Raw genomic sequence first — 27,179 nt, 5'->3', positions numbered from 1 at the left:
GCAGGTTTTCATTCCTACAACTTTGTTAATTAGAAGCCAATTACTGCCTGTTTTTTTGCTTTAAAGGTAAATGACTTACATAATTGATTTCTCATTAATACTCATCGTGGCAACTCAGCTCCCATGCACAGACAGACACCAGATGTTTAATAATTCGGTTCAGCACACAGCACCTCACAATGTCCAAATCAGACAAATACTCAGTCCCTTCTTTCTCCTTCTGCTGTCATCACTCCACCTTACACAAGTTCCATCCTCTTCCACCGGAATCCGGCTCCTTGAATGGAATGAGGCGGCCCCTTTTATAATGCACCTGGATGTGCTCCAGGTGCTCCCTGAAGACCTTTCCTGATGTGGCGGAAGTGCTGCATGGGCACCCGGAAGCACTCCAGGTGTCCTGCTTCCTGGTCCAGCAGCACTTCCTGGTGTGGCAGAAGTGCTACATACCATGGCTTCTGAACCATCCAGGCGTCCCATGGCAGTGGCCACAGGTACAGACAAGGTTGAGCTTCCCAGCTCCGTGGTTCCCATGCAATTGGCGGAGTGGTGGGTCTGAGGCTAGGGATCTGCACTGGCAATCAGAAGGTTGCCAGTTCCAATCCCGTAAATGCCAATAGGGACTCTGCTCTGTTGGGCCCTTGAGCAAGGCCGTTAACCTGAGCGCTTTAAGTAGTGAGAAAAGTGCTATATAAATGCAAAGAATTATTAAATGAATTATTATTATAATCCCAGAGGACTGCTCTCTCGTGTCCCGGGGTAGGAATTGCCCATCTCCTGGTCCCCTGCTTCTCCAGGCCTCCCGGTGGGGCAAGGTTCCCGGCCATCTATCACAACATGCATAATGGAAATCATACACTTTAGTCCTAAAGACTAATGATGGGCTAAATAGTCAAGATTTGTTTCACATACAGTGTTGTGAGATCTTCTTTTAAAGTCATTATGCATACAGCATTTGCAGTTGTGAAATGTAAAACTTACCCAAAAAAGAGTTTTCTTTTTTTAAGGTTTTCTGGGGTGGAAAACAATGATTATTGCTTCCTAAGGCTTCATTCATTCATTTACACTTGCCAATATTTTCTCTGCAGGTGTGTAGTGCAGATAATGCTCAGAACAACAATAAAATCAGGTATGCTTTATGACCCTTCTTCACATCACAGTGAAGGAGTGCAGTGGATTTTCTAAAACTTTGACATATTTTCTGCTCAAAGACAAACCAAAAGGCATCATCATGCACATTACCACATTTTTGACACATTAAAATGCACTACACTGGAACCCGTCACTTGAATTTCCTAGCAGAAATGCTTTCCTGATCCCTGCAGATGAAGCTGAGTATATGCATATAATGTACTGGGTATTGCTTCTGGTAGCCAAACAATTATTGAGACAAACATAATATGAAAGACACAGGTACAAATGCAAACTAATTTATCTGGTCCTCTATTGGCTCACTTTGCATGTCATTACTGTTTGGCTACTGGTTAAGGAAAAAAAATTAAGCAATTAAAATGCAAGTCAATTAAAATCAAGGTAACACGGTATATTCCATCAATGTTAGTATTTGGTTACTAATGGAGAAAGTGGCTAGAATGAAAACCTGCAGCCACGGCCCTCCAAGAACTGAGTCTGACACCCCTGTATGGTGTTATCTAGGTGGGGGTAAGAAAGTCTGGAGTATGTATGATAGAATGAACTTCTGTGCATGCAGATCTGTAATTGACTGTAGTTTTCCTGCCACACTCTTAAATATGTGTGTTTTAGTTATAATGGTGTTTAACATTTTGCAAGTTTCTTTCTGCCCTCTGGTAGCGGTCACGAGGATGCTAAGATTCATACCTTCCAAAGATGGTGTTTTGTTTATTTTATTATAGGGACCCCAGTGACACACCCCACCTTGTCCCAGCATGTACACACTCACACATAGAAACACTTGTAAAAATGCTCAATGAATCAATAATAAAGTATATATTAAACAAATACAAAAGGCAAAAGAAATGATTGAAGAAACAATGCATGTGCAAAAGCCCACCCAATTCCCCAACAGCGATAATAATTTACAAAGACTGTACAAATAAAAACTGAATGCAACACTAGGCACTGAATGATAAACAATCAGCACTGACGACACAGTCCAAAACACAGTCCAGTAGAACAGGTGCATGATGAGAAAGAATTGAGGTGCCAAGTGAACAGTTTCCTGAATGTTATGAAAGTTTAGACCTACCATGTTCCACTTGTGGTGTGACGATTGGTAGAAGTTGTGAGGACTCCCTGGATGGAGACATTTACCAACCCAGATGAAATTGCATGAACAAGCAAGCAAAGGGCAAGCACATAAATCCAGAATGAGACTGTAATCCAATGGTGGTTTTATTCCAGAGAATATAAGCAGCACTGCTTCCAAGGCTTTGACTCCCTGTAACCCTTAGATTTTGATGGTTTACAAAGTGGATGAATGAACCTATTTTCTATTTCTGACACTTGTACGCCATAGCAGTTCTTCAATGTACCATTGACTGGTAACTGGCAGTGTTTATGGAGAGTCAGAACCAGAGCCATTATGTTCATTAGATGGACACCCTTCCATTAGAGGGCATACTCATGTATACACCCACAGTGGGACAAATTAGTGTTACTAATTCATCTTTTGGACACAAGACATGGAGAGGGCATGCAAACCTCAGACAGACAATTTGAACAATTTGGAAATTGAATGTGGGTCCCTGGAGCTGTGAGGTAGCGAATCAATGCATCACCTCAACTAACAACAAAAGGGTTTTGCAAGTCCAAAGCAAAAAACAAATAAATAAGTAATAATAATACAATGATGGGTAAAAGAAATTAAATGACAAACACTCTTTACATACTGACCAATTGAAACCATTTCAGCAAATCTTTCTATGAAATCTACTATATAGCCACTTGTGATCAAGGGGAGGATGTTTTCAAATACAGAGAAACTGAATTCTAGTGTATTACATGTCCATAGTGAATTATGAAATAAAATGTAACTGAACAGAAGCTGTAATGTCAAGCTTAGGCAGTTATGCAATGCCTTCATAAAAGAGCGCTTGGGCAGGAAAAATAGCAACATAAAAGGCAGAATATCCCCCATGGTCACTTTTCATTAAGTACTGAGTCTATACTTTGGGCCTTCAGCTTTCACACTCTTGATTTGAAGTAGCAGTGTCTGATCATTGCATTAACATTTCTTTACGTGCATTTTGCATCTTTGTGATTATTAATGAATGGAATGGATAGAAAATTTTATGGACAATTTAGCTTTTTGTATGCAACTCTGCCCAGACAGCATTCTCTTTGGATAACTGGCAAATGATTTATAAATGTTGATGGACTTCTAAAACAGTTTAAAGCAGCTGATGTAATCAGTCTACATGAATCTAGAATTATGAAAGCTACTGGTATCTTTAGTCATGCAGATAACGATTCCCCACTTTTTTTGCTGGGTGGTACAGTGGTTGTCAAGAACCAGGGTTCAAATCCTAGCATAGTAAGTACCTCTGTGGAGACTGTATACTCTACATATATTTTTGTGTGTTTCTTCCTACATCCTAAAAGAACTCAAGAATTTGGGATGTTCATGTAATACAATGAGAGTGTGCATACTATAAGTTGAACAGCTACTGTATCCTGTCCAGAATTTGTCCCTGGTGGCTCTGGAATATGCTCTGATTCTGCATGGGTACTTTGGTTCCTTATAACAATTTAGGGTTAATGGCAACTCTGAATTAGCAATGAATGAGTGCTATGTGTACTTGTGTGAACCCAGCAATATGCTTTCTTCTCATCCAGTCCAGTTCCTGTCTTAACCTGCCCATCCACTCTGGAATCCTACAACCTCATAATGAAAAAAATAAATACAGAAGATTGATGAATGTATGGGCTTTTAAAGGCACCCTGCCCTTAGCAAGTCAGTCTTTTGCCTTCTCTGAACCTATACTCTCACTGCCTATTACTGCACACCTATGCACATTTGTACAACAGGCAACCCTCTCTTGTTATTATCACCCTCTTTTAACCTTTTCCAGCACTCCATGTAAAGTGCAGTTTTCTCACCTGTGCATACTGTAACCATAAATAGTCTCATGTCCCTCTTATACAGTAAAAGGCAATTATGCCAATTAAAGTGACTTATGCAATGCTGCAGTTTATTTGAATATAAATATGCTAGATTTCATAACATTGCAGCCCTTTTCACTGAGTGGCGCCATTTGTTCTTTGGCATAAGTATGCCCACTTGCAGTGCTTTAACTATTGTGATGGATGGCCAGGGATTGTGCCCTACTGGGACACCTGGAGGAGCAGAGAACCAGGAGAAGGGAAATTTATACCCCGGGACATGGGAAGGCAGCCCCCTGGGTTCCATCAGGGCCATGGGCTTGGGGCTTAGAAGCTCAAACCTGTTGGGGTCTATGGTCACCACTAGGGGGCGCCTGGACCGCTCCGGAAACAAGATCTTCCAGGTGTCGGACGTTCTGCCTAAAGAGGAGCTGGATTCATGAGCAGCGCTTCCGCCACACAAGGAAGTGCTGCCGGAGGTTAATCGGGAAGCACTTGGAGCACTTTTCCTTTTGCCTAGATATTGTCTTATTAAAACCCCATTCTCAGTCATCATTATCCATTTACTTCAAAAATCTAGGTGGTCACCAATGCTACTGGCTCAACTGATAAGGGCATTTAGTGGGTATCAGTAGGAGAAACACCTTATTTCTGCTTTCCATCTCAGACTCAAATTATACAGTTTTTGTTAAAAAAATCCTTCACACACTTTGTTCAGTGGCCAGTGACAGGATGGCTCTCCATTTAGGGGTAATTAGTGGCCTGCTGCTATACCAATTACTAATGCCATGAATGCATATCTACCATACAGAAATACAGATTCATAATCAGTAATTCTTCATGAGAATTATGCATAAAAACAAAAGTGGTCACACCATGCTAAAAAAGTTCTAGTAATACTCATAGGAATAGAGAATGCATTTTACACACTGCTAGTAAATTGTATCTAAAGGAGGTTTACAGGTCAAAAATGGAAGGCATAGAACAGTAAAAGGAAAATAAAAGAAAAATATACTAGTATGGTCCTAAACCCAGACAAAGCAAAATAACATAAATCACATAAAATATACATTGACCCATTATGCCTCTTCAGCTCCTAATGCTACTGTATTAATTTACTAAGATGACTGATTGTATCAACATTTCATGTCTACCTCATGTCAGAGAAAGGCACAAAATATTACTAAACATCATGGTCATGTGCAGCCCTTGAATATCACATTAGAGGTGTGGATTCAGGCAGGTGATTTTAACACCAACCACTCAGAAAAACAAAATAATTCATGGCAGGTGGTCATAAGCATTCCAGCAGATGGAGGCAACACCCATATTCCAGTACTGAGTGTCTGTCTGATTAGATCCCACTATGGTGATCAAAGCAATTGTCAGAGGCTCCTCCATCATACCTCACATCTGTAAAAACAGTCTTACTATTAGCAAACCTTATACACAGTAATTTGGTTAGAGAGAAAAAAATGTATAGAAATAAAAATGAAAACCCACTGACTGATTCATCACTAGATCTCCTAAACCTCAAGTCCTAGAATTTTGAAATTTGGCATGGAGGTTTGTGCTAAGGTCTTTGTGAGAGATAAGAGCCGATTTTGTGAAACTCCTCCCCTAAGGGAGTGAAGCTACCCCTTCAATATTAAAATATTCTATATCTCAAAAGTGGTTAATTTTTCTCAGAAATGCCGAAATACGACTGCTTTATTTTGATTTATACTATTTTTGCAATTTTTAAAAAAATGTTATCATCATACAGGGTGGATGGAAAAACAGGACACATGCCAATTTTTCAATTTTCTTGCAAAATTTTATAAAAATATTTCTGAAATTCTATATCACATAAGAAACTGAAACATACTGGTTTTGAAAATTCAATTCACACTGCAACATCACAGCACCAGACAGCATTCAACATGTCAAAACATTCTTCCAGATAAAGTTTGACATTCCTTTACCGTGATGGTACATGATGTTGCATGTTAGTGTGAATTGAACTGTTTAAAATACACTGACTAATATTTTTTACGTGATGTTGCCGGTCAGGATGTGGATGAAAATAAAAATACTGAGACTTAAAAAAAATTTGAGAGTGCATTTGTTGGGTGACTTGAAAGCACAAGAGTTTTCAGATCTATTACTGAAACTAGGAGACAGTAGAATAGAGGAGAAAGAAGGAAAAATAAAGATCCCAGACAATTTATGTACTTTAATAGACAATGCAGAGATTTTAATAGAGAAGATATATCCTGATAATGAAAACTCACCTTCTTTTTTTTAAGTTTATTGATTTTAATAACAAATAACATTCCATACAAATAAGTCAAGTATTACAAGACTTGGTTCTTGGTTTTGAACCATGAAAACTTATCTTCTAAACCTGTATGTTGGCTAAGGGAACGAGCTATATTAAAGCTTAAAAATGATAAAGCTAAAGAAATCAATAACTGTTTTTTAGCAACCCTAAACACACATAAGGTGACATATGATTTGATCGATTCAGTAGTAGAGGTTGAAGAGGCTGTACACTATCCAGTGGAACTCTTGTATATGCTCAATCCTCCAGGCATTCTTCCTCACAATCTTATTTTGAAGATAGGAGCACCAGTTATGACCTTGAGAAACTTAAATCCTCCTAAACTTTGCAATGGCACAAAACTGCAAATAAAAGCTTGACGCAAAAATGTAACTGAAGCATGTATCTATACTGGCTCTGGTCAGGGAGAAACTGTCTTTATACTGTGTATTCCTCTTATACCATCGGACTTTACTTTTCAGTTCAAACACCTGCAATTTCCAATTAAAGTGTGCTTTGCAAAGACTATCGGTAAACCACAGAATCAGCATCTAAAAGAGGTGGACAATGATTTGAGGGAGTGGATGGCCAACTTTAGGTGAGTAAGATCACCTTGCTCCCTATTCATTCCGAAACCTGGGGGTGCTAGATCTAATATTGTATACAGAGAAATATTATAGTTCCTTGCTCAACATAATTGCTCCTTTTGTGTGATTATCATATAGAGTGTAGTTTTGGTACATAATGAAAAACTGAAATAAAATATTTTTATATCAGCCAATTTATTAAAAGAGATCTTTGCGAGTGAAGCCGTGGGTATTAGCTAGTGTTTAATAAAAATGCCTGTGTCTCTGGTGGTTTCAGCTCCAAAACAATATGCAAGTTGGCATTTTTCTTGGGCTTTTGGGTAACTGACATTTTGTTATTAACAATCTATAATATCATAATGAAAAATGTAAGTGTATTTGATTTTCCCCTGAAAATATTCCAGACATGGCTGTGCAAGTATAATTACATGTGAGGTGTATGCATTCAAGAGATCTGTTGGCATTCAGCAGTGATTATTGAGTATTGTTCTTCTAAATAATAAAATGTCAAAATAAGCTTGCAGTAAGCAAGAGTACAAAAGACTATAATTATATATAATATATGGCTTTTAGAGTGGTGTTTTAGAGAGGCGTTACAGATCCTGTGTAAATGACGTATTCTAAGTTCTCGAAGAAGACACATGATGTACAATAAATCATGTTCTAAACAAGTGACTAGCTAGGTTACTGCAGGTAACTTAAGACTTTATCCTAATTATTGTTTTTTTATTCTTAATTATGTACACACATTGGGAAAAATCATGTAGGAACTGGAAATACTGTATATTCCAAAATACAGTGGACTGGACAGTTTTTATGACTGAGAGCTTGCAGCCTTTCTGAGAAGAGACCAGTCTTGTATATAGGTTTGCAACATTTCAAAGATTTGATTACTTTAAAATTATAGGCACTTAAAATATAATGTAACCCTAACTGAAACAAATTAAATTGTAAAATAATACAGCAGAATTCAGATAAAAGCTGACCCATATCCACCTAATAGTCCCAAACTGATTTTAAGAAATAAATCTTTTAGGATAATTATGTAATATTGATGCTATTAGAAATGAGTGGTGCAGTGGTTAGTGTTTCAGCCTCTTTAGTCACTGTCTAGGCTCAGTAGCTGTATTTGTTTGCACATGCTGTCCATGCTAGTGTGGATTTTCCTTTGGGGTTTCTTTCACATTCCCAAAGATATGCATGTAAGGTCAAGTGGTGAGTACAAACTAGACCTGTGTGGATGTGTGCTAAAGTGGACCCTGCTTTAAACTGTTGTCCCATCCAGGGTTGGTTCTTGCCTTCACTCAATGTTGTCAGTAAAAGCTTGAGCTAACCGAGATGCTGAATGTTATTTGACACAAGGAAGCACAGCTCAATGTCAGAAACATCTACATGTACATTGCTTTTCACAGATAAGGCAGATAAAACATCAGCTTCCCATGAAATCTGCTCTTTAACCTTTTATACTACACTGGGTGGTAGTGCATTGTGATTAAAATTTTCTCTTTACTACTCACCTTTACTTTCTCCCAAATGTGAAGAAAAAACAATAAAAGAAATTAGAAAATATTCCAAGTCAACAAAATCATGTCATTAAAAATTGTATAGGACTCACGAATGCATACAAGAAACAAGAAAATATATTAAAACATACTGACAGTAACATTAAGACCTGGTCATCAGTGCAAAAAATAATCAGAAAACAAGCAATCAGTTCCTTTAAGAAATGAGTAGTATGTTTTTTTTTCCTATTTAGGGCTTACCAGAAATCATGGGCTGAGAAGGTAGAAGAAGTGATGGGAGGTAGGGTGAGGAGATTGGAGAATGAACAGTTCCTTACACGGGCGGGAAGCCCCAAATACATGGACTGGCATCCCAACTGGACATGGACGTCATACTTTCCCTGGCCAGGACAGGGAAGGACAGTCTCTGAGGGATGTTTATTCCCCGCCAGGCACTAGATGGCAGCAGCCCTCCTTATCGGCACCCATTTGGGAAGCAGCAGGGAATGCCAGGAGTTGTAGTCCGGCAACACAGTCCAGATGGGGTCTGTGAGTGCTGCACTCCCCAGAATATGGGATTTTCATAAAACCCAGAAGTACTTCCATCAGGCAGTGGACCTGGCACCGGAAGTACTCCCGGGTCCTTTGTAAAAGGCACCGCACTCCCTCCAGGTGAGTCAGAGCTGGGAGGATGTAGTGCAACACTCGACTGGAGGAGGGCAGTGTGGTGTGAAGAAGAGAGGTATTGTGGAGAGAGGGAGAGAAAACATGTGATTTGTGCTTTGTGTTTACAACAATTTTTGAGGTTTCTATGGTGAATAAGCCATCCATTATTTCAACCCGGGACTTTATGCGTGTTGATGGTGGGGTTTGGGGCTCGCTGACAGCCCGGTTCTATTACACAGGTTAACTTTAATGTACATAAAGTTTATTTTCATACATCCAGAAGTATATTGAAACACTTGCTTGTATGCTATAGCTATAAATATAAAATCCAAAGTCCACTGACTGACTCAGTCACTCATTTACTCACTCACACATCCATCAACAAAAATACAATTTCCTATTTAATTTATAGTACTAGGGTGTTGTACCGTGTTAGCCATTATGAATGTAGAGAAAAGCCAAGCAAAATGACACCTTTTATTGGCTAACTAGAAAGATTACAATATGCAAGCTTTCGAGGCAACTCAGGCCCCTTCTTCAGGCAAGATGTAATACAGAAACTGAAGTTTCCTATGTTTATATACACACTCTAGGACAAGAAACAACATTGGTAAATCTTTAAATGAGAGATTTTGTATGTAAAAAATTAATAGATTCATTCAGGCTAGGGTTAATTTAGCAAGAGAGAAAAGAACAATGTATTGTCAAGATCTCTGGATAAGATAACTGTCCAACAAAGTCTTTTGAAGTTTGTAATGAGTTTTTCAAAACAATGTGGGTCTGTAGACAGGTTGTCTGTCATTCTGAGAGATGTAAACAATCCTCATATCTGGCCATAAAACTCTTGTCTTTATTCAATCCATGTTGTAAAGTATTAAATTTTAGCATGAGTTTAACTTCCCATTCTTTTCTCTCTTGCTGTGTTTTGAAGTTGCCCATAAGCACTGTGACCTTAAAGTCCTTCTCACAGTGTCCATGGCTGTTGAAGTGGGCCGCCACAGGAACATCTGTGTTGCCATGTTTAATATGGAACCTGTGTAAGTTCATTCTCTGGCGGAGTGTTTGTCCAGTTTCTCCCACATAGAGTGCAGTGTCAGGACATTTCATGCAGAAAATTAGGTAGACTACATTAGATGATCTGCAGGAAAATGATCCCTTGATGTGATGTTCGAGTCGGCAGTGTGGTATAACTATACGGTCTGTATCATAGATGTGGGCACATGTTTTGCATCTTTTCTGTAGGCATGGAGATGTGCCATTTTCTGTTGGTTCACTTAGGGAGCCTCGGACAATTAATTGTTGAAGGTTTGGTGGTTGTCTGTATGCCAGGAGGGGAGGTTCAGGAAATACATTTTTCAGTGTTTGGTCATTGTTTAGTATTGGCTGAAGTTCTTTTATAATTTTTCGAAGTGTTTCAAGATGTGGGTTGTAGGTGACAACAAGGGGGATGCGATCCTTGTTGTCTTTGTTTTTATATTCCAGAAGGTTGTCTCTGGGTATGGCAGTAGCTCTTCTTATTTGAGTGTCTGTTGTTTTCGGGGTGTAACCTTGTTTGATGAAATCTTGTCTGAGCTCCTGCAGTTGTTGATCCCGGTCTGTTGGGTCTGAGCAAATACGATTGTACCGTATTGCTTGGCTGAAAATAATGGAGCGCCTTATATGCTTGGGGTGGAAGCTATCATTTTTCAGGTAGGTCCGTCTGTCTGTCGGTTTGTGAAAAATAGAAGTTACTAGGGTGTTGTCTTTCAGTTGAACGGTGGTGTCAAGAAAGCTGACTTCTGTTTTTGAGTAATTCAGCTTCAGCTTTATGTTGGGGTGAAAACAATTATATTCATTATGAAAATGGAGGAGGTCCTTTTCACTGGCAGTCCAGATTATGAAGATGTCATCTATGTAACGGAGATACAACATTGGTTTTACGATGCACATTGACATGAAATCTTCCTCCAATTTTGCCATAAAAAGATTTGCATAGTGAGGTGCAAACCGACATCCCATTGCAGTCCCCATTTGTTGTAAGTAGCAATCCTGTCCAAAAGAGAATAGATTATGTGTCAGAGTGAATTTTATCATTTCTATTACTGACTTTGTGGGTAAATCATGTTGTTTGAGGTACATTTCACATGCCAATATGCCATCATCATGGGGGATGTTAGTGTAAAGTGCCTCAACATCCATTGTGGCCAGTAAGGTTCCCTCAGGTAAGGGGCCTAAAGCAGACAGTTTTTTTAAGAAGTCAGTGGTGTCCTGGATGTAGCTGGTTGTGTTACGGGTGAGGGGTTTAAGGATCTGCTCCACCCAACCTGAAACATTTTCTGTAAGGGAGCCAATTCCTGAGATTATAGGTCTTCCTGGGTTCCCTTCTTTGTGGATTTTAGGAAGCATGTAGAAGTAACCCATTTTGGGGTTCTCAGGAATTAAACTGTTTACATGATCCCTGATGTCAAGAGGAAAGCTACTTACTATTTTTTTTAGTTCCTTTTTGTAGAGATCTGTTGGGTCTTCTTGCAGTTTGTGATAATGCATAGTATTGGACAATTGTCTTTGTGCCTCCTGTATGTAATCTGACGTGTTCATGATGACTAAAGCACCCCCTTTGTCTGCTGGTTTGATAATGATTTCTGTATTTTCCCTTAGTGAATGTATGGCTCTCCGCTCATCCCTAGTAATGTTTTCTATCCGATTTTGTTGCCTGTTTAAGATTCCTGTTTTCACTCTCTGTTGGAAGCAGTCTATATAATTATCCAGGGTAGAGTTTCTGCCAGCTTCTGGTGTCCATGTGGATTTATTGGTGGGGTTGTTGTAACTGCTTGTTGTTGGTTCCTGTGTGTTACTGTTTTCTTTCTTGTGGAAAAATTCTTTTAGTCTGAGTTTTCTGAAGAATTCTTCCATATCACTGCAGAGTCTGATGTTGTCAATGGGCTTTGCAGGACAATATGAGAGTCCCTTTGTAAGTACCGACATCTCTGCTTCATTTGGTGTGTATGAGGAGAGATTAACAATGCAGGTCTGTTGCTCTTTGTTTTTTGCTATTAAGTGTCCAGCTTTCTCTCGTAGTCTATGCAGCTTTTTCTTTTTGTTAACAATAAGGAGTTTCTGGAGTCTTTTGTAATAGCAATGGAGCTCCTTTACCATCTCCTGCCTGTCATTTCCAAGGAGCAGGATGAGGTCTTGGATCTCTCTTTGCGTGTTCTTCTTGATGTTGTAGAAAATTTGTATTAAGTGGTTTCTTATCCTTGCAGATGTCCTAAAACAAAGTTGCTCTGCAAACCGAGTATTATAAGTGTGAATGGTTGGATTCCTTATCATGATGCCTTTCGGGATAAGATTTTCCTTTTTGCATTTAGTTAAGAAGAAGATGTCGCTGTCCATGTGTGCCAGTTTCTTCCACCAGGTCTTCAGTTCCATGTAGTAGCGGTACATTTCGGTGTCTTGTATATCTGTAGTACTAGGGTGTTGTACCGTGTTAGCCATTATGAATGTAGAGAAAAGCCAAGCAAAATGACACCTTTTATTGGCTAACTAGAAAGATTACAATATGCAAGCTTTCGAGGCAACTCAGGCCCCTTCTTCAGGCAAGATGTAATACAGAAACTGAAGTTTCCTATGTTTATATACACACTCTAGGACAAGAAACAACATTGGTAAATCTTTAAATGAGAGATTTTGTATGTAAAAAATTAATAGATTCATTCAGGCTAGGGTTAATTTAGCAAGAGAGAAAAGAACAATGTATTGTCAAGATCTCTGGATAAGATAACTGTCCAACAAAGTCTTTTGAAGTTTGTAATGAGTTTTTCAAAACAATGTGGGTCTGTAGACAGGTTGTCTGTCATTCTGAGAGATGTAAACAATCCTCATATCTGGCCATAAAACTCTTGTCTTTATTCAATCCATGTTGTAAAGTATTAAATTTTAGCATGAGTTTAACTTCCCATTCTTTTCTCTCTTGCTGTGTTTTGAAGTTGCCCATAAGCACTGTGACCTTAAAGTCCTTCTCACAGTGTCCATGGCTGTTGAAGTGGGCCGCCACAGGAACATCTGTGTTGCCATGTTTAATATGGAACCTGTGTAAGTTCATTCTCTGGCGGAGTGTTTGTCCAGTTTCTCCCACATAGAGTGCAGTGTCAGGACATTTCATGCAGAAAATTAGGTAGACTACATTAGATGATCTGCAGGAAAATGATCCCTTGATGTGATGTTCGAGTCGGCAGTGTGGTATAACTATACGGTCTGTATCATAGATGTGGGCACATGTTTTGCATCTTTTCTGTAGGCATGGAGATGTGCCATTTTCTGTTGGTTCACTTAGGGAGCCTCGGACAATTAATTGTTGAAGGTTTGGTGGTTGTCTGTATGCCAGGAGGGGAGGTTCAGGAAATACATTTTTCAGTGTTTGGTCATTGTTTAGTATTGGCTGAAGTTCTTTTATAATTTTTCGAAGTGTTTCAAGATGTGGGTTGTAGGTGACAACAAGGGGGATGCGATCCTTGTTGTCTTTGTTTTTATATTCCAGAACATGTGCCCACATCTATGATACAGACCGTATAGTTATACCACACTGCCGACTCGAACATCACATCAAGGGATCATTTTCCTGCAGATCATCTAATGTAGTCTACCTAATTTTCTGCATGAAATGTCCTGACACTGCACTCTATGTGGGAGAAACTGGACAAACACTCCGCCAGAGAATGAACTTACACAGGTTCCATATTAAACATGGCAACACAGATGTTCCTGTGGCGGCCCACTTCAACAGCCATGGACACTGTGAGAAGGACTTTAAGGTCACAGTGCTTATGGGCAACTTCAAAACACAGCAAGAGAGAAAAGAATGGGAAGTTAAACTCATGCTAAAATTTAATACTTTACAACATGGATTGAATAAAGACAAGAGTTTTATGGCCAGATATGAGGATTGTTTACATCTCTCAGAATGACAGACAACCTGTCTACAGACCCACATTGTTTTGAAAAACTCATTACAAACTTCAAAAGACTTTGTTGGACAGTTATCTTATCCAGAGATCTTGACAATACATTGTTCTTTTCTCTCTTGCTAAATTAACCCTAGCCTGAATGAATCTATTAATTTTTTACATACAAAATCTCTCATTTAAAGATTTACCAATGTTGTTTCTTGTCCTAGAGTGTGTATATAAACATAGGAAACTTCAGTTTCTGTATTACATCTTGCCTGAAGAAGGGGCCTGAGTTGCCTCGAAAGCTTGCATATTGTAATCTATTTAATTTATTAAATTAAAGTTTGGCACGATTGTACATCTAGAGCAGTAGGTATTCGCTAAGAAAGAACAGTTAGATATATGAATATTTAGGGGTGAAAACAATGACTACAATAATAAAAAAAATCCAAAATCTAAAAAATGTTTTAGACAGTTTGATTGAAATTTGGTGACATTATTGAAAAAGAAAATTAGCTGACCCATGTTTTTGTATTTGTCGGAAGATGTGGTTAGCAAACACAGTATAAAACTCAAGTGCAGGTGCCACGCGCTGTGGCTGTGAGCCAAAGGCAGAGATTAAGGAGGGGCTGTGGAGGCCTGACCCTGTAATGCATACACATGTTTTTTAAATAAATCTTCATTAAAAAGTGGTTGTTTTCCCAAAAGTTTTTTTTTTCACCCAAGGCCACAGCTAATTTAAACTTGTTAATAATCAACGAATATCCATCCATCCATCCATCCATTTGCCAACCCGCTGAATCCGAACACAGGGTCACGGGGGTCTGCTGGAGCCAATCCCAGCCAACACAGGGCACAAGGCAGGGAACCAATCCTGGGCAGGGTGCCAACATCAACGAATATGGTAATTTAATTTATTATATAAGCAACTCTTTTTTACACCCACTTATCCAGAGTTGGAACACAGGGAAGCTGGAGCCTAACTCAGCAAGTATTGGTGGCAAGGCAGGAAAAATTCCTGGACACTAAGACACACACACACTCGCAAACACATGCACACACACGCACACACACACACACACACACACATTAGGGGCCAGTTTAGCAATGTCAACCCACCTCACCTGCATGTCTTTAAAAACAGTTAGCCCAATCTTAAAACACCTGAATATCATGCCATGCATATATTTTCTAACTTGTTTAAAAATAAGAAAAGTGTTTATCTGTTTTATAATTAGGCTGGCACCTTTATCCAAGGCAACTTACAGCATTTAAGATACAATTACTTCCAGGTAGGTGGACACTGTATGTAGTTCACAATATTACTTACTTTTCTCCTTTTTTGAGCCTCATTCTTTCATAAAAAGGTCTTTCCTTTGTTATCTACATTTGAGACTCCTGTGTCTTCTTTCCTCTGCCCACAAAGACATTACTACTATACATTTACAGGGAGAAAACAACCCCTAAATTAAAAGCATTCAATTAATTCCATGGGCCACATAAACATACAAGCGGTAAATGTCATTGCTGTTTGTAATAAATTAAAGACTTTTACAGTAAATCCATATTAATAAAATTAACAAAAACCAATTAGAAAAAAAATAGAAGCTTGAACATACAACTGATGAATAACATGATAAGAAATTTAAAGTTTAAGAGAATGAAGTAAACAAATGAAACTTGTAAACATCTAATCATGGTAGTAATATAAACCCAAAATTAACATTATTCCAACCAATTTCCCATTTTAGTTCAAAACAATACAGCTTCCTGTAAAATTGTATTTTTCAATGACCATCAAAAAAACACACGGTCAGTAAGTAGGAAGGGCACAAATTCATATGGCTGGAAGATTTTTGTCATGGGCAATTGTATATAACATGTACAGTATAACAGTATGCCACTCCAATGATCTAATAATACTAGCTCTTGGTATTAAAAGAACAAAACTGCAAATACTGTATACATAAAACTTTTCAGATAGTTACATATAACTTCAGATACATCAATTCAAACAGCGGCACTATAACTGAGGCCCATCGTCTTACCAAATTTCCCAAGTGAAGCTGGATAACACAGTTTATGTCATTGTTCTCTTTGTGGTGACTGGTGAGCTCCTTGATCATGTGTCCTGCCTTCCTGAGGCTGAATACGGTAAATGTGTTTATTGCTACTGTTTATTTTCAACATAATCTTTGTCATGCCAGATAATAATTACAATAATAACAAATTATATAATAATACCAACAATAATAATGCCAAACAATGATAGAAAATAAATACAGATGTTCTATTGTACATCAGTAGAAAGTACCTATGAATAGAAAACAAAATTTTCTTAATTGCTTGAAACAGTATTGTCATTTGTTTGCCTTCTTAATTACTATATTAATGTTGCTATTGTAAATTGCTATGATGACAATACCTAGAACTGTTATGCCTGATGGAATAGCAAGAGTTTTATAAAGGGACAAGAAGAAAAGACAAAGTCAACATGTCAAGCTAAAGTCTAAACCCAGAATCGATCCTATCTTTCACCAAAACCCTAATCTTACTCAAAAATTGTGGTCATAAAAACATAGGTAAGCAGTCTGTCATTTAAGGTCAAAAACTAAGCAAAGCAAACACCAATAACATATGTATTTTTCTCCACAATCTTGGATAAGTGTGTAGCACTCACTTTTATACTGTTGATCAAATGACATCGCTGGTCATCCCATTATGACAACCGCACTAGCAACAGTATAAAAAGAACCTACAAAATGGCAGTGCCCATAAAAAACAAAATGGTATTGCAAGGTAGCTAAATATTTTCAAACATTTTAAAACAATTTTAAACTATAAAAAAAGTCAGAAATCTATTCAGCAACTCCAAAAACTATATTTGCACATATAAAGTCCACATTAAAGGTCTTAAAATGTGTGGGAAAATTTTAAATAAAATCAGTTCATAACATAACGTAATAACTTGAAGCTGCTGACAATCTGTGCATGAGTCCTAAGGATATACTATAAATGGAAATAAGGCTCCCTCCTTGCTTCTTAAACTCAACAAGAACTTCTTTGTTTTGGGTGATATTAAGAAAAAGACAAGCAGCAGAGGCGCAAACAGTTTTAAAGCATGAAATAGGAGAGCAGTCAGACTTTACTAGAACTGATACTCTATAAAATGATTGTTGGGAATTATTGCATTTTTTTATTTTATACAGACAAGTGTGTATCGAATTTTGTGATCCAGAACTTGTTTTAGGGGGTTTTGGAGCCCCTAAATTAATTTCTCACGTTTATTTTTTGCTATTTTTGTCCATTTGAAATGCAAATGAGTTTTTGGTCGCTATTTTGTTTTGCCCACATTCACCACAATTTTGGGTGCCTGTTGTTGGGATATTGTTGGGATACTGTTGGAGGTTGTGACCTGGGTATTACGACACAACAGAATAAAAGGTCTTCCAGGGCAATCTTTCCTTATCTAAGCTGTGGATAGAACCCTATTGAATCACTTGCTAATAATCTTTGGTCTTCATTCTTTTCTGTATTGACCTTTCACTTTTGTCCATGACTTAGAATTTTACTCTTTATTTTTAAACTAGACACACAGTTTTCTTCCATGGTTTTTCTTTCCCAGTTTTGACTCGTTTCTTCTTTCACATGCTTTTCCTGGTTATTCCAAATTTCGTCTGTCCTACAGATATGATGATATGATTTATTAAAACACTAAAGTCAAAGAATAAACCCACAATCAGAAACCAGACTAAGTCATAGGTCAAAAACACAAGATGAGTTCATTCTGTAGTGATTCTCTAAACCTTCATGTTTTCAAGTATGGTAGTATGGTGAATCTCATACAGGGAAAGATTCAAGGGCGTATCATACGATACAATTTACAATACAATTTATTTTTGTATAGCCCAAAGTCACACAAGAAGTGCCAGAATTGGCTTTAACAGGCCCTACCTTTTGACAGACCTCTAGCCCTGACTCTCTAAGAAGACGAGGAAAAACTCCCAAAAATACCCTTGTAGGGAAAAAATAGAAGAAACCTTGGGAAAGGCAGTTCAAAAAGAGACTCCTTTCCAGGTAGGTTGGGCGTTCAGTGGGTGTCAAAAAAGGGGGTAAATACAACACAATACATAGAACAGAACACAAGTAATCCTAATCATGAGAAAGGGAAGAGAAGAGGTGTGAAACAGTTATTCATTCAGCCTCAATTTCCCTCCATTGAATGGAAGAACACAACCCAGAACAAAAGGATTGTTGCCAGCTCACCCTCTCCTTTGTGTAGAGTTTGCTAGAAGGCACACAGGAGACTCTGAAGTCAGCTAGTAGAAGGTTATATGCTGTGACAAGACCAAAACTTATAACACCAGAAATAAATTGTACTAAACGTGAAATAATTATAATGTGCACACATTTGAAGAAACATACTAAAAAGTGTTAAAAATATAAACACCAATATGAATTATAAATCAATAATATGAAGCACTAGGAATCATTAAAGCTGTATCTAGGTAAGGTTTACATATTCCTGAAAAACAATATCTAAACGGGGAAGTGGGTTCAAATCTAAATCAGTATTAGTGAAATGAATCACATATAGCTTCATAAATCGTGGATGATATAAATCCACTATATATGTGGAATTAGTAAACATTTTTTGTAAATTCTCTAAGTTTTATAAGAAATGTAAAAATAAGTATGTTTAAAAATGTATTTATGATACTTACCTTGCTAATTGACTTACATGAAACAATCTTCAAAGGCAAGAAGTAGACGCTGGTGAAATCGATAAATGCTTTGGTGCACTGCAATTTGGATTGAACTGAAACTGTGAATTTTAAGTTAATCTCTTATAAGAGATTCTCATTTTCTTTTCTTTATCTTCCTTTTACATAATATTTTGCTCCTGTGGTAGTGATTTTTCAGAGTGTGCATGCACTACAGGAACGGCCTTTGGTCTGAAGATCTTTATACGGTTCCTGATTGCTCAGAACACTTCAGGAAGGGGTTTCTATTGTTCACTAAAAATCCCCGAAATATAGCAGTACTTGCTAGAAAGGTCATTTAAGTGGTGACCTGGGAGAACCAAGGTAAGGTGGTCATTCATCCAAGGGCAGCTCAGACATCCTTTACATTCCTTTCATATACAGAGATAAAATATACAGTATGGACCAGAAGTAGTCTCATCTGTTCCAGGTTTTAAAGCATTCGCCATCTGCTGTTACATTTGTTGGATTACTCACTTGCCAGTCAGAAAATCGAAAATCCAATTACTTAAAAAGGTGCTGAGGCAAAGGTCTATGAGCATGATCATTAATTTGAAGGAGATTACATTATTAAATGCAGACCTACTGTGTATTTTATAAATAGAAAGATGACATAGGCATTGCTATTTTCTACATAATTCAGGACAGTACAGAGAGTAAAGAGAACAGTCCGTCTTTGGATCTTTTATAGTGATATGCAAATTGTATTGGGTCTTAACTGTCAAGGATACTTGTGTTAATGTATGCCATCACTTGCCTCTCAAAGCACTTTATTGTGATTGATGTGAGTGATACTGGGAAACAGTCATTGGGGCCAGCCAGGAACAGAAGATTGAGATAGTGAAAGGTTTAAGACTTCCCAAAAGACAGAAGTCATGCAGCCCAAGGACTCCATGTAAGGCAGCAGTAAAAACATTGCACTGGGAAAGCATGAGATATGGTTCTGGTTTCCCACACTGCAGTCATGAAATTCAGCAGTAACTTTGATAATAGTTTGCCAGCTAGTTTTTTTTTTTTTTGCAAACTGGTCAGCACAATATGTGAATGCTCACTCATTCCCAAAAGCCACATTTACTATGCCCTCTACGATTAATGGTGTATCATTAGCTTGAATTACTTACTGATAACTCAATTTGTATAAGTACAAGGACAGGGTGTCAGTTCATCAGAAGGTCCACTCACACACCCTCACTCCCACTCACCCACGGCCAGTTTGGAATCACAGATCAACCAGTAATGTTTGGTCATGTGCAGGAAAAGTAATATTAAATATAGTAACAGAATGTTACTATACATTTTTTAATAATAATTTGTTTCTGATATTTAAAATGTCTTTTAAAGGTTAAATGGATGGCTAAAAAAATCATTTTTTGTTTGTCACAAATTTTGTTTGTAGTAGACTAGGGATCACCACACAGGCGAACTTTTTCGTGTATATGACAGATATAAATGTGCTTCAGTAGTTGTGATATTTGCTTTGTGATAAGAAGGGACAAGAGACATGGCAAGGTTTGGGGCAGCCACCCGTATAATTCAGTATCCTGGCTGCAAAAGTAAATGCTTCTTAGTTTTAGTCAAGTTTACAAGACAGAGTCCAAAACAGAACTGAGTTCCAGGGAAAAGGCGTGAGGCTTTATAGGAAGTCTGGGGGAAGTGATATCGTCCTCGGGGCCGGGACCAGAAGTGATGTCGTCCTCGGGACCGGAAGTGGGGTGTCCCGAGTCGAGACGGTGGCTCCTGGTGGGATTTCCCGGGAAAGGCCTGCAGGGAACTTAGAAAGAGCGTCAGTACACCCCGCCTCCCTCTGGGCAGATGTATTACCATTCATCTCTAAGCCGTTCAGCTGCCTCCTATTCACACGTGTGTGACAGCTAATATATTTAATTTTACAAAAAAAGAAAATGAATTCCAATATCTGTATAAAAAGTCACGTGCAAAATTTTAAGCCTAAAAGGTTACTTTGTTAACCTTCATGAAAACAGCATAAGGTTCAGAAATATGAAAATTCCAATCTGAGTGTGCAGACAGTAAAACAATATACGATTCCAAGATATTTAAGTGAAATAGTAATTTAAGCATGCAATTATATGAGTACACAGGACGGATTTCATGTGTGTATTAGGCCGTTAATTTAATTATGTGTTAACAGCACTGCGCTACCGTGCCCAAATTGTCATTGCCAACGCACCCCCCTTTTGCCTCTAGCCAATCACTATGAGCTCCAGCACATTTACAAATTATCCACTGACAGGATCCAACTCCTTACATTTCTTAGCAGCCAACCTTTTCCATTTCATGATTCCTGCAGATGAAGCCAAGTATATCTATACTTCAAGCACCATGAGGGAATGTATCAAGTACGGTTTCTGTCTCTGCTGTATCTACAGGATTCCCAAGATCACCAAGATTGTTATAATGGCAGAGTGGGCATCATACTACCAGAAAAACCAGGGCCCAATACAATTGCCTACATTTGAGAGTAAACGAGTGCAATGAATTTTAAATGACAGGCATATGAATACAACAACAACAGCATTTATTTAAATAGCACATTTTCATACAAATAATGTAGCTCAAAGTGCTTTACATGATGAAGAAAAGAAAAATAAAAGACAAAGTAAGGATTAAAATAAGACAACACTAATTAACATAGAGTAAGAGTAAGGTCCAATGGCCAGGGGGGACAGAAAAAACATTAAAAAAACTCCACACGGCTGGAGACAAAAAAAATAAAATCTGTAGGGGTTCCAGACCATGAGACCGCCCAGCCCCTTCTGGGCATTCTACCTAACATAAATGAAACAGTCCTCTTTGTATTTAGGGTTCCCACTGGAAGGACAGGCATATGAATACAGAATTAATACACTAAAAACACTCCCAGAAAGGGACTCGACACCTTTCTTCCCATGTCAGTTGCATGAGTTTATGAATTTGGTTGATCATGAGACATTGTTTTGCAATTTGTTTTTTTTTTTTTGTAAAACAAAACACTTACTTTTGTAGTGAGTTAAATATCTTGCAAATCATTTTTCTCATCAGCAGCAACATTTATTTCTATAGCACATTTTTATACAAAACATGTAGATGAAAGTCCTTTTCAAGATGTTAAAAAAAACCTGAAAGTATAAAGAAAAATAATACTTCTTCTTTCGGTTGCTCCCGTTAGGGGTTGCCACAGCGGATCATCTTCTTCCATATGTTTCTGTCCTCTATAACAAAGCATATGAATGAATAAATAAATGAAATACCAAACAACATAAACAAGAATAAATCAGTATATGCTCAAATAATACAGATAAGCAAGTAACTGGTAGTCCTTAATTATGGATTAATCTGCTGAATTCTTTTTTTAAGTTTCTAATGATTATTCCGATACGTCCATTGCAACGATCAGGTGGCCAGGGAGGACAGAAAAACAGAAACTGCAGTTGGCAAGAAGCTGTAGATTATAAACCTGAAGGCATTCCAAGGTTAAATAATTGTTTTAATATACCATTAATAGTATTTAAAAGTGTATTCTAAAGGACTCAGGTAACCAAGGCAATGATGCCAAGACTGGTGAAGTGTGCTCAGACTTTCTTTTACTGGTTAATATTCTTGTACTGCTTCACTCTGAACTAATTGCAACTGCTTCATGTTTTTCTCAGGTAGCCCTGTTAAAAGTGTTTTACAGTACAAGCAGTTGGCGGTGAATTAATTTTTCAGCATCTTGTGACGATTTAAGAAGCCTAACTTTTGAATTGTTCTCCAAATGAAAAAGTGTAGTCCTAGTAATGGTTAGTATGCAGTCTGAAGTTTAGATTTGATTCCATAATAAAACATAATTTCTTTACTTGCTTCTTGACTTGTGCCTTCATTTTTTTTTCAGTTCAGCTAACAAATATGATTTCTATTCTTTCCTTGTTTAAGTTGAAATTACTACTCATCATTCTGAAATGCAAGTAAGACATTGAATCAGAGGAGGGCCCAGAGCTTCAGAGTCATCAAGTGCTATAGATAAGTAAAGCTGTGTGTCACCTGCATAACCGTGTTTGCCATGTGTTTTGAGATAATCTGGGCTAATGGGAGCAAGTGAACAGAAAATAGATTCTTGTGGTTTACTGTATGCAATTCCATGGACCACGGAACAAGAGTCACCACAACTAGCAAAGAATTTTCTATCTGTTATATAACACTGAAAACAGTTTAAGACACTCTCAGAGACATCCATCCATTGGCTAAGAATACTGTGGTCTATGGTGTCAAATGCTGCACTGAAGTCTAACAGAACAAGAACAGACATACTGTAGATAGATAGATAGATAGATAGATAGATAGATAGATAGATAGATAGATAGATAGATAGATAGATAGATAGATAGATAGATAGATAGATAGATAGATAGATAGATAGATAGATAGATAATAATAACATTTATTTGTATAGGACATTTTCATACAAAAAAGTAGCTCAAAGTGCTTTACATAATGAAGAACAGTAAATAAAAAATATAACAACATAAGAAATTAAAATAAGACAATATTAGTTAACATAAAAAAAAGAGTAAGGTCCGATAGCCAGGGTGGACAGAAAAAACAAAAAACAACTCCAGACGGCTGGAGAAAAAAAAAATCTGCAGGGGTTCCAGGCCACGAGACTGCCCAGTCCCCTCTGGGCATTCTACCTAACATAAATGAAATAGTCCTCTTGTGTCTAGGGTTCTCACAGAAGGACTTGATGATGATGGACATACAGACTTCTGGCTTTTAATTCTTCACTGTTGGAACATCATGGGGCTTTGAGTAGATGGTGGTGGCCAAAACCAAAGAAACAGAAGAGAGAATAGGGGTTAGTACAGATTTTAGAGCCACCATGGATAGTTATTATAATGAATTGGATATACAGAGTATCAAGATTAAATTACAGTGAAATTATGAGAAGGCCATGTTAAAATAATGTGTTTTCAGTAGTTTTTTAAAGTGCTCCACTGTATTAGCCTGACGAATTCCTATTGGTAGGCTATTCCAGATTTTAGGTGCATAACAGCAGAAGGCCGCCTCACCACTTCTTTTAAGTTTTGCTCTTGGATTTCTAAGGAGACACTCAGTTGAGGATCTGAGGTTACGATTTGGAATATAAGGTGTCAGACATTCCAGTATATAAGATGGGGCGAGATTATTTAAGGCTTTATAAACCATAAGCAGAATTTTAAAGTCAATCCTGAATGACACAGGTAACCAGTGTAGTGACATTAAAACTGGAGAAATGTGCTCAGATTTTCTTTTCCTTGTTAGGATTCTAGCAGCTGCATTCTGCACTAGTTGCAAACTATTTATGTCTTTTTTGGGTGGTCCTGAGAGGAGTGCGTTACAGTAATCTAGTCGACTGAAAACAAACGCGTGAACTAATTTCTCAGCATCTTTCAATGATATAAGAGGTCTAACTTTTGCTATGTTTCTTAAGTGAAAAAATGCTGTCCTAGTGATCTGATTAATATCCGATTTAAAATTCAGATTACAGTCAACAATTACCCCTAAGCTTTTTACCTCCGTCTTGACTTTTAATCCTAATGTATCCAGTTTATTTCTAATAGCCTCATTGTATCCATTATTGCCAATCACTAAGATTTCAGTTTTCTCTTTATTTAGCTTGAGAAAGTTACTATTCATCCATTCTGAAATACAACTCAGGCATTGTGTTAGTGAATCAATAGAATCGGGGTCATCAGGTGCTATTGATAAATACAGCTGTGTGTCATCAGCATAGCTATGGTAGCTCACGTTGTGCCCTGAAATAATCTGACCTAACGGAAGCATGTAGATTGAGAAGAGCAGCGGACCCAGGATAGAGCCTTGTGGAACACCATATAGAATATCATGTGTCTTTGAGTTATAATTACCACAACTAACAAAGAATTTTCTCCCTGCCAGGTAGGATTCAAACCAATGTAAGACACTGCCAGAGAGGCCCACCCATTGACTAAGGCGATTTCTAAGAATATTATGATCAATGGTGTCAAATGCGGCACTCAGATCTAAAAGGATGAGAACAGATAAATGGCCTCTGTCTGCATTTACCCGCAAGTCATTTACTACTTTAACGAGTGCAGTTTCTGTACTGTGATTTGTTCCAACACCTGACTGAAATTTATTAAGAATAGCATGTTTATTAAGGTGCTCATTTAACTGCATAATGACTGCCTTCTCTAGAATTTTACTTAAGAAAGGCAGGTTAGAGATGGGTCTAAAATTTTCAAGAGCAGAGGGGTCAAGATTATTTTTCTTAAGTAGGGGTTTAACTACCGCAGTCTTGAGACAGTCTGGGAAGACCTCCGTATCTAATGACGAATTTACTATGTCAAGAATATTATCAATTAGCAAGTCCGATACTTCTTTGAAAAACTTTGTTGGTATTGGGTCAAGGGCACAGGTGGAGGGTTTCAGTTGAGAAATTATTTTATGTAAATCAGGTAAATCTATCCTAGTGAAAGAGTTTAATTTGTTTACAACGGAATACTGGGGTTTAGGAGGATCCTTAGTGTTGGGGAGATATACTATGTTATTTCTAATATCATTAATTTTTTGATTGGAAAATACAGCAAAAGACTCACAGGTTTTACTGGAAGTACTTAAGAGGCATTCCTTTGAGTTACCTGGGTTTAGCAAACAATCAATTGTCGAGAATAAGACTCTGGGATTACTAGCATTGTTATTTATAATCTTAGAGAAATAACAGCACCTCTCAAGACGGACAGTGTTATTGTATTGTTATTTTAATTTTTAATATTTCATAGTGGATAGTTAGTTTAGTCTTCCTCTATTTACGTTCAGCTCTACGGCATGTTCTCTTTAAATCAGACACTCTTTGGGTCTTCCATGGTATAACAATGCTAGAAGATTTTTTAACTGTCTTTACAGGTGCAACTATGTCAACAGCAGCTCTCACTTTAGTATTAAATCTTTCCACCTTATTATTTACTTTATCCTCGCTATTATAGTTGGCACTATAAACGGATTAGATAGATAGATAGATAGATAGATAGATAGATAGATAGATAGATAGATAGATAGATAGATAGATAGATAGATAGATAGATAGATAGATAGATAGATAGATAGATAGATTTTATCTGCCTCAGAGTTGTTCATGTCATCATTAACCCACAAATCATACTTTAACCAATGAGGTTTCTATCCTATGATTTCTATAAACTGGTGGAAAATTATCATGAATACAATTTTTATTCTAAAATTTTATTTTAAAAATACTGGTTACATATATAGTAGGTCTTATCAAAGACAGAAGAGCCTAGATTATTTGTTCTTGAGCAAAGTTTTAAATACTGCAGTCTTCAAAGACTTTGGGAATATATCTAACGAACCTTAACTTATGTCAAGTACACTATGAATTAGTACATCAGAAACTTCTTTGAAAAGCCTGTCAGGACTGGGTTAAGAATACAAGTGGAATGTTTCAGCTGAGTAATCATTCTGCAAAATTCAGGTAAACTGGGGGGCTTTTCCCCCTGCTCACTTCGCTCGCCAACCCTCCATACCGGCCTGCACTACGTGCCAGCCACTTCACATCTCTGCCGCTGTCACATATGTGGATTTCACTTTCACCAAACAACAAATCTTTTAATTCTCGCGGATACGCCTCTTCATTGGGAATAAATACTACTTTTCCCTGATGGCAACACGAATTAGATGATCTACAAGTCTCCGACTTAAAGTTTAAATCTGAACAATATCTATATACTTAAGTCATATCACCTATGTCCATATATTCAATCTTTTTTCTTTTGAGACTTTCGAATTATAGTACTTTCATTATCTCTAATCTGCTCTGCATGTGTATTGTGCCAACGTTTTTGAACCTCTTTACAACATTCTACTCTGTTTTTTATTTCCGGCCCCAGGCGTGGTTAAATCTCTTGGCACAAAGTCTCATCTTGTGGGACATGAAATTATCTCTCTGAAAAAGTCCAGTCTCGTCCCATGATTTTTTTAAATAATAGAGAGATATATTTTAGTGAAGATGTTTAATTTATAGCAATTCATCACTGGTTGTTTCAATGATTCATCAAGTACTCATGAAAACTGTTGACTGTGACGGGGCATTCTAATAAAAGACTTTAATTCAAAATAATCCACAATATAATCATTCCTAGAACCACATGCCAGAACAGTATAGGCGGGCAGACATCATTTCTTTCTGGTAACAGAAAGTTTGAATTTCAAACTGCCCACCTTCCAATCACGTTAGAGTGCCAGATAAGAAAAAGACTAACTACCTTTCATTTTTCTGCCAAGCTTCGGACAGCAGTGTTCTTCAGGTTAGACAGAACTATGCTTTAAAGCCAATAGCGATGAAC

The sequence above is a fragment of the Erpetoichthys calabaricus genome, chromosome 2, assembly GCF_900747795.2.
Source record: "Erpetoichthys calabaricus chromosome 2, fErpCal1.3, whole genome shotgun sequence".
Classification (NCBI taxonomy): domain Eukaryota; kingdom Metazoa; phylum Chordata; class Cladistia; order Polypteriformes; family Polypteridae; genus Erpetoichthys; species Erpetoichthys calabaricus.
Note: the sequence above shows the minus strand (reverse complement) of the source record.